The sequence below is a fragment of the Sus scrofa genome, chromosome 10 (genome assembly GCF_000003025.6).
Source record: "Sus scrofa isolate TJ Tabasco breed Duroc chromosome 10, Sscrofa11.1, whole genome shotgun sequence".
Lineage (NCBI taxonomy): Eukaryota > Metazoa > Chordata > Mammalia > Artiodactyla > Suidae > Sus > Sus scrofa.
The window spans coordinates 22,578,936-22,598,938 of NC_010452.4; the positions used below are offsets into that span (position 1 = coordinate 22,578,936).

Here is a 20,003-nt window from a genome sequence, read left to right on the forward strand (position 1 = left end):
AGGTTCCCAGGCTAGGGGTTGAATCGGAGCTGTAGCTGCCGGCCTACACCAGAGCCACAGCAACGCGGGATCAGAGCCGCTTCTGCAACCTACACCACAGCTCACAGCAACGCCGGATCCTTAACCCACTGAGTGAGGCCAGGGATCGAACCGGCAACTTCATGGTTCCTAGTTGGATTCGTTAACCACTGCGCCACGACGGGAAGTCCAAATTTTTGAATATATCGTTGATTTAGCTTCAGGTGTACAACAGAGTGAATCAGTGGTACATCCACAGGTATCCAGTCTTCTTTCCCATGTCAGTTATTACAGAACAGTGAGCAGACAGTTGCCGTACAGCACACCTGAGCTGCACCTGCTGCTGCAGACCCTCCGCCCCAAATCCAAGTCACCAAAGTGAACCCTTCTCTTCCTCCCCGCCAACCACCCCCCCCCCACCCCAGCAAGTCGTACTCACATCCTGTATTCTCTCTCCTCTCCCACTTCAGACCATCCCAGTTGTTCAGGCTCTTTTGTCAAGTCATTTATATTAACCTCTGTTTATAACCCACCACCCCCACCCACCCACCCACCAGGCGCCCTCCTCATTGGGGAAGCCCTCCCATCCCCTGCCAGCCCCAGGCTCCCCCCTCCCCCTCTGTGGTCCCTGCCAACTGCATCTTCAGTCTCCACCCTCCACTTCTTGTCTTCTATGAGAACGACTGTGGTCCACACCCTACTAGCTGGTAAGCAGGGAAGGAACGTGCTTTTCCTTCCTTGTCCTTCCCAGAGCACCTTCCTTTTGCCTTTTCCTTCGCTGCCAAGCTCAATAACCCCGGAAGAAAAAAAGGAAAGGACATTTCTTCCAGCCACAGACCGGGAACTACCTTTCCAGCCATATTTTGTGCTACAGAATTCACCTTTTTGAAATACTGCCTCAATTTATTTCCAAAAAACATTTTCCTCCAAAGTCATGCTTATTGTTCTTTGACACGGGTGGAATTGCAAAGGATGATGTGGTGTCGTCAGAGCTTCTGGTCTACCCTGATGGGCTTTGATTTACAGACACTATCACGGTAGGAAAAAGATCTGTCACCGTGACATCGATCCGCGCTTTGACTGGGGAGGTTAAACTGCGGAGAGGTGCGGAGAGGAGGGAGGAGGAAAGGCAGCTCCTGGAGGCTCCAACCAGAGGATGTACTTGATAGCGTCTAGCCTGGAGAGCCCTTCCAGGCAGATGCCTGTAAATAAAAACAAAAGCGTTCCGCGTTCATTGAAATCGCGCTCTTCGGCGCCCCATCAGACATCCTCCAGCGTCATATGACTCGGTTCCCTCCTAGCGGCGGTATTTCCCATCCTCTTTCCCCCACTGAACTAGCACGTTCTGGACTCATTGACAGATCAAGTTTTTCCAAAACAACTGAAGCCACTGTGTGCGTGACAATCACAGTTATTCAGGAGCCTCCAGTTTGGTGCGATGTTTTGTCTTCAAATGTCTTGTTTCACTAGCAAGGAGATACTAAAGTCTCTTTCTTTGCGCACTGATGGGGCCCACAGGGAAAAGGAAGAAAATTCAATTTAGTCAAAAGTCATCACCTCCAGAGACTGTCAAGACGTTGAAGAGATCTTAGAAACCATTTAGCACAGCACCTAATTTGGAAAATGGAGAAAATGAACTTCAGAGTAAGGAGCCGTTCCCAAAACACGTATCTCTTTTGGGATAAAACGGATTAATAATTCTGGAAACCAGTTTCCACAAACAGTATTTTCTTGTAGACACAAAACGATACTTATGAGAAGTTCTTCTTAATAATTACAGTAGAAGATTTTTAAAAATCCAAAGTGAGGATGGAAGGTCTTCCTTTTCTATGTGACTCTGAACTCACCATTTTTTTTTTAATTTTTTTTTACTTTTGTCCTTTTAGGGCTGCACCCGTGGCATATGGAGATTCCCAGGCTAGGGGTCAATTTGGACCTGTTGCTGCAAGCCTACACCACAGCCACAGCAAGTCGGGATCCAAACTGTGTCTTCGACCTACACCACAGCTCACGGCAATGCCGGATCCTTAACCCACTGAGCAAGGACAGGGATCAAACCCACAACCTCATGGTTCCTAGTCGGATTCGTTGACCACTGCGCCACGATGGGAACTCCTGAACTCACCATGTGACACAATCATGGCAAATATCAGTCAGATAGCTTTTCTGGAGTGGTGTCAACCAGTGTTTTCCTTTGTTCTCCTTTCTCTTTTTCTCTTCGGAGCCTAGAAATTACGTGTGTGAAATGAAATAGGCTGTAAATAGTATCTTTTTGATTTCTGAAATCTCCCCCTCAGCCCTGACCTATCAGGGAGAGGAATTTTAAAGGAATAAAATGAAGGTAAGGGGCTCAGAGCCCCTACACCTTGTAAATGCAGAATGTACAACTCCAAACCTTGTTATCGTCTCCTCTCCGGCCAGGAAATTCACCCTGGATACTCGGTCCATTCCCTGCCTTTGCACCATCAGGACCACCCATCGTAACTCAGCATCCTTCTTCCCTTGGGCTTCTCCAGCCTGTGGACCACCTGCGGACAGACAGCACTTTGAGGTCTGCAGGCACAGACAAAACAATCAGCTGCAGGACTGATTTGGTCACTTTTAAAACTACGGGTGGCATTTTCTAGGTGCACAGCAAGAACTGTCATGCCTGATCCTCATCTCCCTGTCGGCAGCAAGGAGAGCGTCATAGGCTGTGGAAAGGAAAAGTGCGGAAGAACGAAGGCGATGTGTCATAATAAATGACGGCTTCGGGTATCTCCGTGAACACACAGATAACTCTGTTAGTCACATCTAAAATTACTCAGAGATTTTCCCACAAATATATTGGGTTACGCACCTCCCTGGTGGGCCAGTCAACACCACAGAGGCTGCGTGAGAGACCCTCCCTCCCCCTCTGCCCTTGGGATTTCATCAAAGCGGCCCCCATCTGCGATGTGAGACTCCTCCGTCACTGACCACCATCAGCTTCTCTTACCCAGCCTCGCAAGATCCCCGCCCTCCCCTGCTGCTGCCCTCTTACAGATGCTGGCGTTTCTTGATGCACAAAAAACACAAATAGCATAAAATACATTAGTTAATCCTGCACTCTTGCTGCCTTTGATCCACAGTTTAAAAGAATATACGAACAAAACCATGGCAGTGTCCTACAGAGAGGGGTTTTTTGTTTGTCTGTGTTGGACAGGATATAAGAGCTATTTACTTTTATCTTTTTTTTTTTTTTTTTCATTTCTTGAAGGGAACCATTCTGTTTTACTGTAAACCTGCTAAAGATTCAAGTGTGTTTAAAGTTCTTGCGTTTTCCAAAGTAATATTAAGGGAGCAAACTTAAAACTGTCATTGAATTTCCACCGTTCTGATTATCTTAGACGCTCCTTCTTTGTAAAAATGCATTTTAAATATATATTAAGAAATTGTATTTTTTAAGATGACTAAAAGTGTTTCGATATATAAAGACATCCTCTAACTCAAAGCTGGATTTATTTTTTCCTTGAGTTTCTGAGAAATAATCTCCTTATGGATTTGTATTGTCTGTTTTTTATTCATTTAGAAATGTAGATATTAGTGAAAGAAGAAAACGCCACTAAAACATTCTAGGTAAATTTTCAGAATGTGACATTTTGAGATTTTTTCTCAATATTTTTATATTTTTAACTTGCAACATAAAAACTTTTCTCCCAGAGTCAGATACAGATATGGCTTCAGAACATAGTTTCTTTAGAATTAATTCCTAGAGGGTTAAGAAATTTCTCTCTCACCCCACTCAAGAATAGTGCTATTCAAAACTTTTACAAATATGTCCTGTGTATCAATATAACTTTAAGGTAATATGAGCAATAAAAAGATAAAAGTTATGTGAAGTCTCCAGTTTGTTCAATCAATATATTGAAGCAATAGGATGTTTACAGACTGCTATTCACTTCAGGGAGACCCAGAAGAGAATTCATATCTATTGTCCAGGGAAACAGACAAAACAACAGGAGTTTCAGCTACTGGGCACCAATTAGAGAATAATGGGAAATTTTTTTGCAGCTAAAAACCTTCTGGGACTACTTGCTTTTAATGGACAGTAACAGTTTTGAAACACAATCTTTACAGGTTCTGTATGAAGGTCATTTATCTTTTGAGAGTGTGCTTGAGGAGTTCCCATCGTGGCTCAGCAGAAATGAATCTGACTAGCATCCATGAGGACGCAGGTTCAATCCCTGGCCTCGCTCAGTGGGTTAAGGATCCAGCATTGTCATGAGCTGTGGTGTAGGTTGTAAATGTGGCCCGGATCCTGGGTTGCTGTGGCTGTGGCTATAGCATAGGCCAGTGGCTACAGCTCTGATTCGACCCCTATCCTGGGAACTTTCATATGCCTCAGATGCGGCCCTAAAAAGACAAAAAAAAAAAAAAAAAAAAAAAGTTCTTGACTTTTTAATCCCATGTCCAATAATCCTCACTAGTTCATTCATTCAATCAGCAAATATTATTATCATCTACTATGTGCCAGGTGCAGGATATATAGAAAGAAAGATTACAGCCCCTGGCCTCACGGAGCTTATAATTAAGAGATGACACAGGAGTTTCCTTGTGGTTCAGGGGGTAAAGGATCCAGCATTGTCCCTGCTGTTTGCCCCCTAGCCTGGGACCTTCACACATCACAGGGAAGACCAAAAAAAAAAAAAAAAAAGAGAGAGAGAGAGAGAGAGAGAGAAGACACAGACATGGAAACCAATGATTTATGCATGCCAGACAAGGGTCATAACATGGGCACGTTCAATGTGCAATAGATTCATGGGAAGGGATGTCCACAGTTGCTCTAATAGCCACTCAGTGCCTAAGAAAGGAACCCCTGGGTGTCAGATGCTCTGCTTAGCATCAGGATTACAAGGATGAAGAAGAAAACAAAAGCCTATCGCAACGTGACAATTGCTGTAGCAGAGAAGTGCAGAGGACACCATAGAAACCCAGAGAGGGTCGCCTGGCTCGAAGGAGGGGACATATGAAGATGTTGCCGAGACAGTCAAATATGCTTTAGGTCCTTGCATTTACAGATTTAACATTAGGGAAACAAAAGACACAAGTTAAATTTCCACTGCTTTCGCTCTCTTATCATCTGCCTTGTTTGTGAGCAGAGGCTTTCTTTAGAGCAGGATGCCTAGAAAACAGACGGTCTAATGGCTTGGGAGTGTGGGAGCCACGTCTGGGAAATGGTGGTTCTGCGGGGCTGGAATACATTGAGTCCCCCAGGGGAAAGACCAGACCTGGGGAGGAGGTTGAGGCCAAGTCATGGCGGGCCATGGACGCGGATCCACCCCATAGACCGTGGGGCCAGGGAAGGCTTTAATAAGGAGGAGAGATGGGATCAGGTGGGCATCTTTGGAAAGACCACCGGAGTGGTGGTGAGGGGCTTGTCCTGATTGGTTCAAAGCCACACCTTAGTCTGACATCCCGCCCCAGTGTTAGGACACATGGTCACCACGAGCGGGAGTGACAGTGAGGTGACAGCATGCAGTCTCACCTGGAAACCCCCACTCCCTTCTGCCTTTGCTCACCACCATGTGGGGACGTGGTCCCTGTCCCAATCCTGCAGCATTTCTGCCTTCACGGTTTGGCCTCTTAGGGTCAGTTCCCACTTTCTTTCTCTGAAAGACCCTATCTCTCAGATCTCTGGGTCAGGCCCCACACACTGTCCCACATCTGTGACCTAAGAGCATCCACTGCAGCTCTGGGTGGTTTTATTCTCCTCTCTGGGCTCTTGTCCATGGGCCTGAGCTCACAACTCCTGTCGTTTTGGCTCTGCCTGCCACCTGTCACTGCAGCCCCATCCATGTGCTAGAGGAAAGACCCTCCCCACAGCAGTCACAGAATGAAATGACCCACTAGCCCCAGCCCTCATGTCCTGATGTGGCCCTCCTTTGCAAGTCCACACCTGTCTGACTTTGGAACACTCTTCTTTAAACGTGATCACGTTATATCCCCTGGGCTGGCTTCCCAGACCCAAAACCCCACAAGGCTCTACTTGAACTTGAACTGGAACTAGAAAGGACCCAGCTCCTCAGACTCTCTTCTCTCACGGGGTCTCTGACATTGAGAACCTTCTCAGCATCACCGAGCCCCCATCCTCCAGAGCAGCCAGCTCAGTCATGCCCAGTGGTAACAAGAACTCTGGGAACCGGGAGATGCCCTTGACAGCCCCTGAGCCTTTTATCCTTATGGCAAGTCTGTGTCAGAGGCATCACCAGTGACATTTTACAGAGGAGCTACCAAGGCTCAGAGAGAGTACATTTGCCACCGTCCCTTGAATCCACAGCCTTTACCAACAAGTTAGGTAGCAAAGCCTATGTCTCTGAGGCTCCAGGACCCCAGCCAGCACTTGCCATGGGTGGCCTTGGGGTTCTGACCAGCCTGCACCCTCCTGAGGACGCCCAGAGCGGCTGTGGCAAGGATGGGATTGCGGCACGCTGGGTGAGGGTTTCCACGGAGACCCAGCCTCGTCAATCCATAAAGGGGCCAGAACCCAAAAGACACAGCTTTTTCCAGAGGTTTTATTTTCACCAGTAGCAGCTAAAAGCCTCTGATGTGAATGATATGGTCCCAGCACTCCCCTCTGCAGCTCCCCCCCATCACATCGTTACCTTACAACCAGGCCTTTCACTTTCAGGAATGAAACACTCCTGGATTGAAGACAGACTCTTTTCACACAAAGCCCACCGAAGAAAAACCACCTGGAGCAACATCCAAATGGGGTCGGCGCTTCATTTTTTTAGCAAATTTAAGGTGAGAAAGGTTCCGTTTGCAACCTGCTAAGTGCTCCTCGCTGACTCCACTCTCCGCCCGTGTCAGCCTGTTCCACTTTCTCTTGCTGCAAAGGGCCCAGAGGATTTAGGATGCGTCACACCACGCTGGACAGAGGCCCTGGTTTGATCGGTGAAATATCTTTCTGACTGGATGATATACCCATGCACTTGTATTTATAAAATGCAAGTGACCTTTCGAATGTGAAAGGTGCTGAAGCCTTTTAATAGATTATCCCTCCACTTCCAGCAGTTGTAAAACAAAGGCACATTTATTCAAGCTCAGGGGATAAATGACAATAAAGGCACGAACATCAATTTGCTGTCAGACAGCAGACTGCTTTGGGAAAGTTTCCCCTAAGCTGTTACAAAGACTATGAAGTTGTAGCCACACCTAAAATCACGTCCAGACTGATGTTCCATGCCTGACCCTCTTTAAGGTCAGGCAGAGCCTCTTTATACATAAGGACATTTTCACCCATGTCTACTGGACTATAAAGCAAAAGCAAATTTTTGGAGTTCCCATCATGGCTCAGTGGTGACAAACCCAACTAGTATCCATGAGGACTCGGGTTATGATCCCTGGCCTCGCTCAGTGGGTTAAGGATCCAGCATTGCCATGAGCTCTGGTGTGGTCAAAGAAGCAGCTCAGATCCCACATTGCTCTGACTGTGGTATAGGCTGGCAGGTGTAGCTGATTCAACCCCTAGCCTGGGAACTTCCATATGCCTTGGGTGTGAACCTAAAAAGGCAAAAATCAATCAATAATAAAATAAATAAAAACAAAAGCAAATTTTCTAAAGCTGTTACTTTTTTTTTTTTTTTTTTTTGGCCATTGCCACAGCATGTGGAAGATGCCAGGCCAGGAATCAAACTCGAGCCACAGCAGTGACCCGAACAGCTAAAGTGACAACAATGGATCCTTAACTGCTGAGCCTCAAGGGAACTCCACCAATTTTTTTTAAAGGAAAAAATACGTTACAGAAAAAGATCTATTCGAACATATAAATTTCTTAGTAAATTAAGCTGCATTTGTATCTCTCTACTAGATATTTGGCATGACACTAGGCGCTTTACATATATTATATTAATACTACCAATAATTCTGTAGTAGGTAGTCTTCTCTTTATAGATCAGAAAACTGAGACATTCTATGACTTCCTCAAGGTCACAGAGCTAGTAAGAAATAGGTCAAGAATTCGAATCCAAGTCCATTTGCTTCTAAAAGCTGTGCCCACTCTAGGGAGTTCTGGCATGAACCCAGGAACTTCATTGGCTAGTCATCCTAGCTTTGATAATTATGTGACGTTGGGGCGGTTACTCAACCTCTCTGTTCTCCAGTTTCCTCATCTGTTAAAACAGGAATCACAAGGAGTGCCCGCTGTGGCACAGTGGATGAAGGATTGGACCATGCTGCAGCTGTGGCTAGGTCACAGCTGGGGCTTAGAATCCATGCCTGGCCTGGGAACTTCCATATGCCTTTGGTGCATCCAAAAAACAAAACAAAACAAAAAAAATAGGAATAACAAGAGCGCCTACCAACTAAGAGTACTGTAGAGATTTAATCAGTTGAGATAGGACAAGTGCCAGGAATCATGGCTGGTACATAACAAGTGGTAACAACAAAGGCTCAGAAGTGGATGGCGGTCAGTACTGCCATCCTCCATCATTACTGCTGTAACGGCCACACAGTGCTTCCTCCATTCCTCACCAGCTTCCATCCTCACGTGCCCCCTCAAGGTCACACTTATTGAAAGAGAAGCCCACGCCTGCCATCTCCATCCGCACAGCCACAGTCATACGCAGCCTCTCTTTTGCAAAGACTGTTCTTTGTGCTGGTGGGCGTGGCGGGGGGAGGTGGGCGTGGCGGGGAGGTGGGCGTGGCGGGGAGGTGGGCGTGGCGGGGAGGTGGGCGTGGCGGGGAGGTGGGCGTGGCGGGGAGGTGGGCTTAGGGAGACTATCTAGGGTTCACCAAATCCATCAGCTTTACCTTCTAGGGATGATTCAGACTACAAGTCACAGCCTCCCTTGCTGTTGGGCGTCGCAATGGGATTAAGCTCCAGCCAGTTGAATGTTGGTGAAGGACACTGGTCCATGAAGAAGCTGTCACCGGTGATCCTTCCTCTTCCACCATCTGCAGGCCTGATGCTGGCGATTCAGCTTCGAGTTCAAAGTGCAGAGGTATTACAGAGCCACAGCGTAAAAGGGCTATGTCTCCACGGACTATATGGAGCAGGACACACCACCCCTGCTCCTCAAGCCAACTGCAAATTGCACAAATGAGAAATAAGCTATCACAGCATTAACTAAGCCGATGAAATGTGGGAGTTGTTGGTTATGGGAGCTGAGTGGCTCACCTTAAGCAGTATGCCCATCCAGGCCACATCATTCTTTCTCCTCACCTTACTCCCAGAGAACTTTCTTGAACACTTTCCTCCTGTAGTTTCCAGGACATCATGCCCCTGTGATTCCCCTCTGACATTTCTGCATGTTCCTTCCCAGTTTCCTCTGCTGGCTTCAGAGCTTCTGCTTCAAACTTTCTCTCTAAAAGGTCAGATCATAAATATTTTAAACTTTGTGGGCTGCATACAATCTTGCATATTCTTCTTTGATTTCTTTACAAGCCTTTAAAAATGTAAAAAAAAAAAAAAAAAAGTCTTTGCTGGTAGCCATGCGGACACAGGTCCACAGGCTGTGGTTTGCTGGCCTCTGCTCTATCAACCTGACAACACAGAAATGCCCTCTTTCCAGCTCAGCCCCAGCCTCTCCTGTCTTGGCCCTGTCCACCATTTTTGGAGAATCTTATCAAACCCCATGGAATGACAGTTGCTTAGAAAATATCTCTGGAGCTGCCTTTTCCTGGGTGGCACAGACCTAAGTGGACAATTGCACACTTGACTTTTCCCCCTGAACACCAACTGGGTCTCTCAAACATAAAAAGCGGAAAGAGGACAGCTGGTCCCCCTTCAAACACATTCCCAGCTCCATAAAGACAGCATCAGCCTCATGCCAACACTACAAGACCTGGTCCTGATTTCTCCTTTCCCTCAGCCCCAAGCCCAACCCACCTCTGGGACCCGATAGTTCTGCTCACCATCAATCTGGACCCTATAACCTCCTCGCTCTCCTCACAACCATCACCCCACATTCAAGTCCCCGCTCTCCCTCATCTGAACACCTGCAGTAGCTTCCCAGCTGTCTCCCGGCCTCCACCTCACCTTCTCATCATAGGTCTCCAAAGAGCAACTAGAGAGAATTTTTGAGGGTTGAAATCAGCTCATGATGTTATTCCCACCTGAGTGGCTTTTGCTGGCTTTTAAAATAAAACCAAGAGGAGTTTCTGCTGAGGCACAGGGGGTTAAGGATCTGACTGCAGTGGCTCAGGTCCCACCAGGCTTGGAGGCTCAGGTTCAATTACTAGACTGGTGCAGTGCATTAAAGATCTGCCATATAGATTGTAATCATGGCTCAGATCTAGTCCCTGGCCTAGGAACTTCCACATGCCCCAGGTATGGCCAAAAAAATAATAATAATAAAAATAATAAAACCGGGAGTTCCTGTCATGGTGCAGCGGAAATGTGTCCAGCTAGGTACCATGAGGCTTCGGGTTCGATCCCTGGCCTTGCTCAGTGGGTTAAGGATCCAGCATTGCTGTGAGCTGTGGTGTAGGTCTCAGATGTGGCTCAGATGTGGCTTTGCTGTGGCTGTGGTGTAGGTTGGCAACTGTAGCTCTGATTAGATCCCTGGCCTGGGAACTTCCATATGCTATGGGTGTGGCCCTAAAAAAAAGAAATAATAATAATAATAAAACCAAGAATGTGAAAAAGAATATATATACACACACATATATATATAAAACTGAAATCATTTTGCTGTACAAACTAACTGGACAGTGTAAATCAACTATACTTCAATTTTTATAAACTCAGAAAAAAGAAAGTAAAAATAAAGAAGTCATTGCTAATTTTTTTTTCATCTTTTGTCTTTTTAGGGCCACACCAGCTGCCTATAGAGGGGGTCGAATCAGAACTGTAGCTACCAGCCTACACCACAGCCACAGCAATGCCGGATCCGAGCCGCGTCTGCGACCTACTCCACAGCTCATGGCAACGCTGGATCCTTAACCCACTGAGCAAGGCCAGGGATCGAACCCTCGTCCTCATGGATCCTAGTCGGGTTCGTTAACCACTGAACCATGACAGGAACGCCACTGCTAAAATGTTTAATTCAATTTAATTTAATAAAACAAACTCAAACCCTTCACCCTCTAGGAGAGTCTCTGTCATTTTCCTCTCCCTACCTCACTCCCCTTCAGTCACACGGACCTGAAACATCTCTACAAATCCCTCCCTTAGCTTCTCAGTGATGTTCACCATGTGTAAGTCGCTTGTATTTTCATTTGTTTACCAATTTTTTTTGTCTCTCCACCAACAAGCACATCCCCTCTCACACAGTAGTAGCACGAACCCTCCAGGAGAGCAGAAACTCACCTGTCGTGTTTATCCCCTAACACCTGGAGGACGACTCAGCCCATGTAACAGTCAAAGAATATTTTCAGGACAAGGACGGAACACACAGATGAAGGAAGAAAACAGACTAATGAATTTTAGCGACAATTCACTTTGACTTTGATCGGGTGATACCAGCCTTAACTTCAGATCGACAGTTACAGTGGTATTTTTCAGCTCAAACTATTGCACAGTTGTGGTCGCCTGTGCCTTACTTTCCATAAATCCCCATGTGAGGTCAAGCTCAGTCAAATATTGTGAACCTAATTTCAGAGAGAAGGACGCTGCCGGGCAAACAGGCACCAAACCACAATGAAGAGGAATTGACCACAAGTCTCCGCGGCTCTAGGTTTGCTCAGTAGACGCTGGACTCTGTGAGTCTTAGAGAAAATCATTACTTACTCTTACTCCTCGGCTTCTCAAGGACCCTGCTTCTGGCCTTGGAAAAGCTGGCCTTGAAAGGCAGTTTGCTGTTTAAAACATCCCGTGACAAAGCTTGGTTCTGTGCTCCGAACCAAGAAATTAGGAGAAAGTACAGACCCAAAGATAGTGTTAGGGCAGGGATTCCAATGCTTAATCTCTGGTCTCTATAAACAAGAACTGATGAGAAGTCCCAATCCCTGAAGACAGAGTTAACCTGAGGCGCCTTCATTAGTGCATCCTGCCGGTTTTGAGTCCTGGAAGTTGTGGAATTCTCCAAGAGGAGTCTCAGGAGAACAGAGCGGTAATTAAAAGTCTGGCTGGCAGATTAAAGGCTAAAGGAATTGTTATTAAATTCCTCTGAAGAAGAGACGTTGGGAGGGGAGCCACTCGAGCCAGCTGCCTTCGGCTGCTGTTAACAAGAATAATGGAATTAAATTATAAACTAGAGTGAGTTCAGCCAGATGGGAGAGGAATGGCAGAATTAGGGAATCTTTACCTTGGCTGTTCATTCCCTGAGGCTATTTCGTCACCAGAGAATGCACCCAAGCTTGGGCCACAGTGTGACAATGGGGACATTTTCCTGAGCACCCCTGGCCTCCAAATCTCTCATCAATAACCGGGCTCTTTCTTCTCCATGTTGTAAAATAAATACTTAGATAGTTCATTCATCATGGACTGGAGAGCAGCCTAGTACCTTTAAGCACTACCTTTCTCAAATATATTTGCATCTGAATTTATGATAAAGAAATGAGGTTCCTAGAGTTCCCGTCGTGGCTCAGTAGTTAATGAATCTGACTAGGAACCATGAGGTCATGGGTTTGATCCCTAGCCCCGCTCAGTGGGTTAAGGATCCGGCATTGCTGTGAGCTGTGGTGTAGGTTGCAGACGAGGCTCGGATGTGGTGTTGCTGTGGCTGTGGCGTAGGCTGGTGGCTATAGCTCCGATTCGACTCCTAGCCTGGAAACCTCCATATGCCTCAAGTGTGGCCCTAGAAAAGACAAAAAAAAAAAAAAGAGCGAGAGAGCGAGAGAAATGAGGTTCCAAGGGGGAGGGAGAGGGAGTGGGATGGACTGGAAGTTTGGGGTTAGTAGAACCAAACTATTAACATTTAGAATGGATAGGCAATAAGGTCTTGCTGTACAGCACAGGGAACTATATCCAATCTCTTGTGATGGAACATGATGGAAGATAATATGAGAGAAAGAATGTGTGTGTGTATACATATGTGTGTGTGTGTGTGTGTGTGTGTGTGTGTGTGTGTGTGTGTGTGTGTGTGTGTGGCTGTGGCTGGGTCACTTTGCTTTATAGCAGAAATCGACAGAACATTGTAAATCAACCATACCTTAATAAAAAAATTTTTTAAAGAGATGAGGTTCTGGTGATAGAATCTCAGAAATCAGCTGGGTGGCTGTGAGCATGCTTGAATGGACCTTTAGAAGTTTTGCTTTAAGTGGACCATGCAGGCAGGGACATAGAGTCAGGAGCCCAGACGATGGAGGGGGCTGGGCCAGGGGGGAATTTTGCAATCCTGTGGTAGACTGGATGATTAGTGTCCTTGCAAAAGCAAATTCAGCTCTTGAGCAGGAGTGTGAACCAATATTTGCTAAACAAACTGTGTGCCAAGGATTGTGCCAAGGCATCCAAGAAATAAAACGATAAAAAAAGGGCTGGCGTCTGTTTCCCAAAAGCAAACAACTGAACCAGAAGAAAAGTCACATGTTCAGATAGCTCTGATCCACAGCAGAGTTTGAAGAGCGTCGTTAAAATGAGGGTAAAACTGCAGAGATGGGGAGATGAATTCCCACTGGAGATGTTCTAGTTCATCAAAAAATCTGCTAAATATAGCGTTGTGTGTACAGGCAACGATCCTAAGTATTCAAAGAATGAAAGCACGATAAAATATACACTAAAATAAATAAATAACACTAATCCTTTTTCCCTGATGGTTCAGAAATAACTTGAGTTGTATAGAGATTTGGGACACCCCCTCCCTTATAGCTGTCAAACGTCATTGAACTTTAGATGGGAGACGGGTTGTTTCATAAAATATTCTGGTTAATTGACTTCTCATCATTCATCTGTTATTTCTGGGACACAAGTAGGATGCAGGTGGCTCACTTTTTCTCATGGTTTACAGATTTATGGACTTCCTCAGATGCAGACACTAGAACTTGACATGAAATTCAGAATTTCCTGACTTTGGAACAGATGGAAATGGTATAAGAAAAAGCAAGGATTGGGTATGCTTTGAAAAATGGAAAGTTGGGAGAATAGACCATTGTACAAAAAGCAAGGATTGGGGAGTTCCCGTCATGGCGCAGCGGAAACAAATCCAACTAGGTACCATGAGGTTGCGGGTTCAATCCCTGGCCTCTCTCAGTGGGTTAAGGGTCCAGCATTGCTGTGAGCTATGGTGTAGGTCACAGACATGGCTCTGATCCCACGTTGCTGTGGCTGTGGTGTAGACCAGCAGTTGCAGCTCCGATTGGACCCCTAGCCTGGGAACTTCCATATGCCACAGGTACAGCCCTAAAAAGCAAAAAATAAATAAATAAAAAACATTCAGCACAAAAATCCTTACTAAAATCCTAACTAAAAATAGTTACTTAGGGAGTTCCCGTCGTGGCGCAGTGGTTAACGAATCCGACTAGGAACCATGAGGTTGCAGGTTCGGTCCCTGCCCTTGCTCAGTGGGTTAACGATCCGGCGTTGCCGTGAGCTGTGGTGTAGGTTGCAGACGCGGCTCGGATCCCGCGTTGCTGTGGCTCTGGCGTAGGCCGGTGGCTACAGCTCCGATTCAACCCCTAGCCTGGGAACCTCCATATGCCGCGGGAGTGGCCCAAGAAATAGCAACAACAACAACAACAACAACAACAACAACAACAACAACAAGACAAAAAAAGACAAAAAAAAAAAAGTTACTTAGGGGTTCTCTTTATCACTGCCACACACTCCATGAGCATCCACGGAATGGTGAGTGTCTGACTTGGCGCAGCAGGAGGGACGCCAGCTCTGAGCTAAGTGGAAAGTAACACAGGGAAAGTGTTGATTTGGACCTGTCATCGACCTGCTTAGAATCCTTGAAGCGTTCCCCTGGTTCTGAAGGTAAAATCAAAGCCACCCTCTGGAGATGTTGTACCGAGGTGTTTAATCCTCCTCTCCATTTTCCTTCCTTATCTTAAATACTCAGAGTCCCAGCCAGTCTGAAAACTGGCTCCCCACCCATTCTTACCTTTCTTTTTATAGCTGCTTAGAACGATAACTCTCAGAAAACTACAGGGCAAGGAGGCAAATGGGAGGGAGTGGCAACCTCAGATCCTGGGAAGTAGCTCACCCTAGATAAGAGCGCCTTCTGGAAGGCTGGGAGTAGCGCGCTGCTGAGCAATGCACGCCACAGACTGGGAAGTTTCTCGAAGCCGAGAGGTTCAGAACGTGGGAGAACTAAGCCAACAGAACAAAATCCGCATCAGAAAAGACAGAAAAGCTGAGGAAATCATTGCAACACGGGATGTAGAAGGGTAAAAGACCAACCATTTCAGTAACCTGAAATGTACAATTCTTGCGTTAGGAATGTCATTTTCGGGTTAGGTTTAAAAAGGTAATACTCGGACTACATTTGGCTTAATTAAAATAAGGGGCCCCATACAAGGTCCCAAAGGTACAGCACAGGGAACTTTCTCCAATAGACTGAGATAACCCGTAATGGAAAAGAATACACAAAAAAAGAATATATGGTATAGTTTTGAATCACTTTGCTGTACAGTAGAAGCTAACGTGACGTGGAAATCAACTATAACTTCCATAAAATAAAAAATAAACAAATAAAGAGCCAGAGGGACCCATGTAAGGTGAAGACTCAATCTGGTTTGAGGCTCAAAGCCTGGGTCTGGGGTGAACTTCTCATCTCACCTCATATTAGGAACTGGCACAGGGACTGGATCCAGACCTTCGCCACGATCACCAGCTGGTGCTGGCAGGATGGAGGGATGGAGGCAGCCACAACATCCCTTATACATCGGGATGTATAAGATCCCAATTGCCAGCAGGCATCTGGGGCCGGAAACCCGACACAGGCACCACTGGGCAAGTTAAAGAAGGTTTTCTAATCAGGAAGATTTAGAAAGATGCCCCTGCGGTTGGGAGACTGAACAGGTTGGACAGAAGCATCGTTTTCTAAATGGCCCCGAACACCCCATCAGGTTACAAATGGTAAGTCTAAGGGATTGGGGGGAGGGTCCCATGCGACATCAGTCCCCCTCGCCCGCTCAGCCTTATATGTGCAGTCACAGTACATAAGAAGCTAACGTGGCATGGAAATCAACTATACTTCCATAAAATAAAACAATCTGTAAATAGCAAAAACCACAAAGAGGAAAATATAATTCATTTGTTATGCTACAGCAACTGAGCATCTCACATGTGACGTTTTTAATTACACTATCTTGCAACTTAACGTATACGGTGAGAACAGATTGTCACACAGGCAAATCTAGATGGGAGGAGAGACCACAGCACCTGAGTCAGAGGGCCCATCCAATCAGAACTCTCCAATGTAGAGCATCCCTAGAGAGAGATATACTACAGTACCACGAGGCATGGATGTGAACCGCCTTCATTACACTGTCCTTTTCAGCCAGGAGAGTCTGACCCAGATGTTTTCCTGCACGATTAGGACAGATGCACGGTGGTCTCTGAATGCATTCAATAACATCAAATGTTATGTTATTATGTATCTATTATTCCAACTTAGTATAAGAAATATAGAGAATGTGCATAGAAAAAAAGAACTAAAAGAAATGCACTCAGTTGTAGTAGCATAACAAATGAATTATATTTTCCTCTTTGTGGTTTTTGCTATTTACAGATTGTTAAAAATGATTGCATATTGATTCTATAATCAGAAAGAAGCAACATTGGAGTTTCTGTCATGGCATAGCAGAAATGAATCTGACTAGGAACCATGAGGTTTCGGGTTCGATCCCTGGCCTCACTCAGTGGGTTAAGGATCTGGCGTTGTGGTGAACTGTGGTGTAGGTCGCAGACGCGGCTTGGATCCCGTGTTGCTGTGGCTCTGGTGTAGGCCAGCAGCAACAGCTCAGATTTGACCGCTAGCCTAGGAACCTCCATACGCTGCAGGTTCAGCCCGAAAAAGACAAAAGACAAAAAAAGAAAGAAAGAAGCAATACCTTAAAAAATGATTGTCCTAGTAACGTGGAAAGGGATTTGGAGGGTCAAGACGACCACTTAGGAGAACTTTCATTTGTCAAGATAAGAAAGTGATAAGGGCTTAAAAAGAATAGAAGGATGTAGGAGTTACTAAAAGGGTGCAATGCCAGATCCTTTAACCCATTGTGCCGGGTGAGGGATGGAACCCGCACCTCTGCAGTGACCCAAGCTCAGATTCTTGACCCATTGTGCCACAGTAGGAACTCCCAAATAGAAATTTTTTTTCATTGGGGTAGCTGGGTAGATGGCATTGCATTAACTGGGGGAATATATGTAGTTAAGAAGCAAGTTCCCAAGAAAATGATAAATTTTATTTTTGACATGTGTTTTGAGATGAGCAGATGAAGATGCTGAGTAAACACGGTAAGAAAGAGAAGGGAGGAAAGGAGAGAGGGAGAAAGCAGAAAGACAGGTCGGGAGCTAAGATGTGGATCTGGACTGGAGACACTGCTTGGCAGTAAGTCAGTCTAATAAACAGTCCTTGACGCTGCTTAGCGTGATGTGGTCCCATGGAGAGAATGAATGCACAGCCTCCATCTTTTCTTCTAAAACAGACGTGAGGTTTGGGGCAAGGATGATTCTTTGTGGGAGGCTGTCCTGTACATGATAAGGTGTTTAGCAACATCCCCAGCCTCTGCCCACTGGACACCAGTAGCATCTCCCTCCTCTGCAGGGGTGACCACTGAAAACATCTGGAGCCGCAGCATCCCCTGGGGGCAGAACACTTGGCAGTGAGAACCACTGATCAGTGTCTCCCGGCAATGAGGCGCCGTGTCATTCAATTTACCAGGCAACTGCATCCAGCGAAAGATGTGCTCAGGTAAAGGTTTGTACTAGATAAATCAGGGTCTGGTACTGTGCTGAGGACTCGCGGGGGAAAGGCAGGGGCTCCTTGAAGAGTCAGAGGGATGGAGATGCAGACAGAAGCAGGGAGGATGCCCGGGAAACGTGGTCAGCCGCAGCAAACACGAGATGCTCTGGTACCAAAACAGAAAGCTCTCCGCCCCGAGACAAAGGAGTCAGAAGGCAGTGTTTGAGTTGGAGCTTGAAAGACAGGTAAGGGTAAGGATGGGGAAGGGCCATCCAAAGGTTCCGCGGAGAAGTGTGTTGGGGGCGGAGGTGGGGATGAGGGCGGCCACGCGGCTCCATCTCAAGCACTGGAGCCCTGATCTCGTTTCATTTTCCCCTTGGTCGCGGGTTGGCACCGTCTCTGAAGAACGGGCCGACAGTCCAGATCTATTATGTTGGGACATTTTTTGTGTTGCTTGTTGAGGTTTCCTCTCTCTCTCTGGGCAACAACATCCCGCTTACTGGAAACCAGGGCCCATGTCAAGAGCAAACATCACCCAGTGTAAATAAGGTGGTACCAACTGGACCCGGCCAGGGAACGGAGGCTGTCTTTACAGCTAGTTCCCACGAGTTGCCTAAGCAGTAAATTGACCTCGCAGGGGCCGTTAGGAAGGGCTTTCCTCCCAGTCAATACCTGACGAGCAGTGGGGCTCTTACGCTGCCTTACCAGGTAACCCCTCAGTGAGACTAATTAGCTTTTTTTTTTTTTCCAAAAAAATCCAGGCTATTGATTTGAGAATTGAAACTAGTATTGATGTGTAGTAGTCAGTTACACTGGAAGAATTAACTACAGAATGTTTTAAATGAAGCAAGATATGAAATGTCTACCCTTTTTACTGCGATAAGCTTTCAGTTTTAAAAAACTGAAGAGGGAACAATTTAAGAAGGAACCGTCTTGCGGTGCTGCAGGTTAAGGATCTGGTATTGTCACTGCTGTGGCTCAGGTCACTGCTGTGGCATGGTTCCATCTCATGCCCAAAGGCATGGCCAAAAAAAAAAAAAAAAAATATATATATATATAACTTGTAAACCCTCTTCTGAAATCAAAAAAAATTGCATAGTAATTTTAAGGTCGACAGCCTTAAAATTTAACCTGAATGTCTTGTTATATTGCAGTATTTTTTGTTTATGCCTGAGACTGCAGTGTTCTTTACATAATATTATTTGATGATGATCTATCATTAAAATCTCTGAATGGCATTGAGATTTGCTCTGCTTTTACTATGTATATACGTATTTGTTCAACAAATATGTGCTAAATGATGCCCAAGGCCATTTACAAATGTATAAATGCTTCTCAAGGATATTGAAATAAAAACTAGGCTGACTGAGCCCTGCCCACGTGACAGATGCTAATGCTTTACCTGCCTCATCTTATTGAAGTCCCACAACCCCAGGGGAAAGTTCTTATAATTATCCATCTTACCAGCAACTAGAGCGGGTAAGCGACTCGCCCAAGAACCCACAGCGAAAATGGGTGACTCAGAAATAGCCCTGCCTGATCTCTTTCCGTCTTTCTAGACCTTAAAGAGTACAGGCACCCACTCAGCACTTTGCTCCATTTTCTTTCTACATCTGCAGCCCCAAACAGGTCTCTCTGGTCCTCAGGGCTACAGCCCTACAGCCACATTCTCAACCTTCCTCTCTTTCTTCTTCCCACCCAAGGAACCGGCTGCCCTGTAGCATTTTGGGGGCTCAGAGGGCGAGGTTCACACTCCCTCCCACCTGACGGTGATGTCTGTGTTTGCCTCTTAAGGATTTATCCTTTTATAATACGTGGCCATAAATGTCAGTGACCACGCATTTCTAAACCGTGTCTACCTGAGAATCGCTCCCTGGCTCAGACCTTTCAACACTGTCATATGTGTTTTCCAAAGTGAGGTCTCCACTGCAGACCCCTCCCTGAGCACCAGCCTCTCTGGTCCCTGTCTGCTCAAAGTGTAAGTGGACTTAGTGCCTTCTTGCTCTTCAAAGCCCATTTTCTCCTTTTCATGCCGTGAGTGTAAACACCAGACCGTGTTTCCTGGGCGGGTGTGGCTGCGTGGCTGTGTTTTATGCAGGGAGGCAAGCAGAAGCGAGGTACATGCCATTTCCAGCCTCCCAGGCCCTCTGATACATGCTTTTCTCTCTTCTTCCTGGTGGAACGGAGACATCCCAGGGTGACAGTTAGAGCCACATGTTGAAGGTGACAGAGGAT

At 46.1% G+C, this 20,003-nt stretch overlaps 1 long non-coding RNA gene across 9 annotated transcripts in view; it reads right to left on the reverse strand.

Annotated features, from left to right (window-relative positions):
* Positions 649 to 20,003, reverse strand: part of LOC110255655 — an 89,809-nt gene continuing 70,454 nt past the window's right edge. For 3 of the 9 annotated variants that reach the window (XR_002336267.1, XR_002336259.1, XR_002336265.1), the window contains 2 exons: positions 8,791 to 9,344; positions 2,068 to 2,546 (listed from right to left, as the gene is read on the reverse strand). This is a non-coding gene — a long non-coding RNA (uncharacterized LOC110255655). Of the gene's footprint in view, positions 2,547 to 8,790; positions 9,345 to 20,003 lie in introns of all 9 variants that reach the window. The other 6 variants (XR_002336264.1, XR_002336260.1, XR_002336262.1 and 3 more) reach the window with 5 other exon arrangements.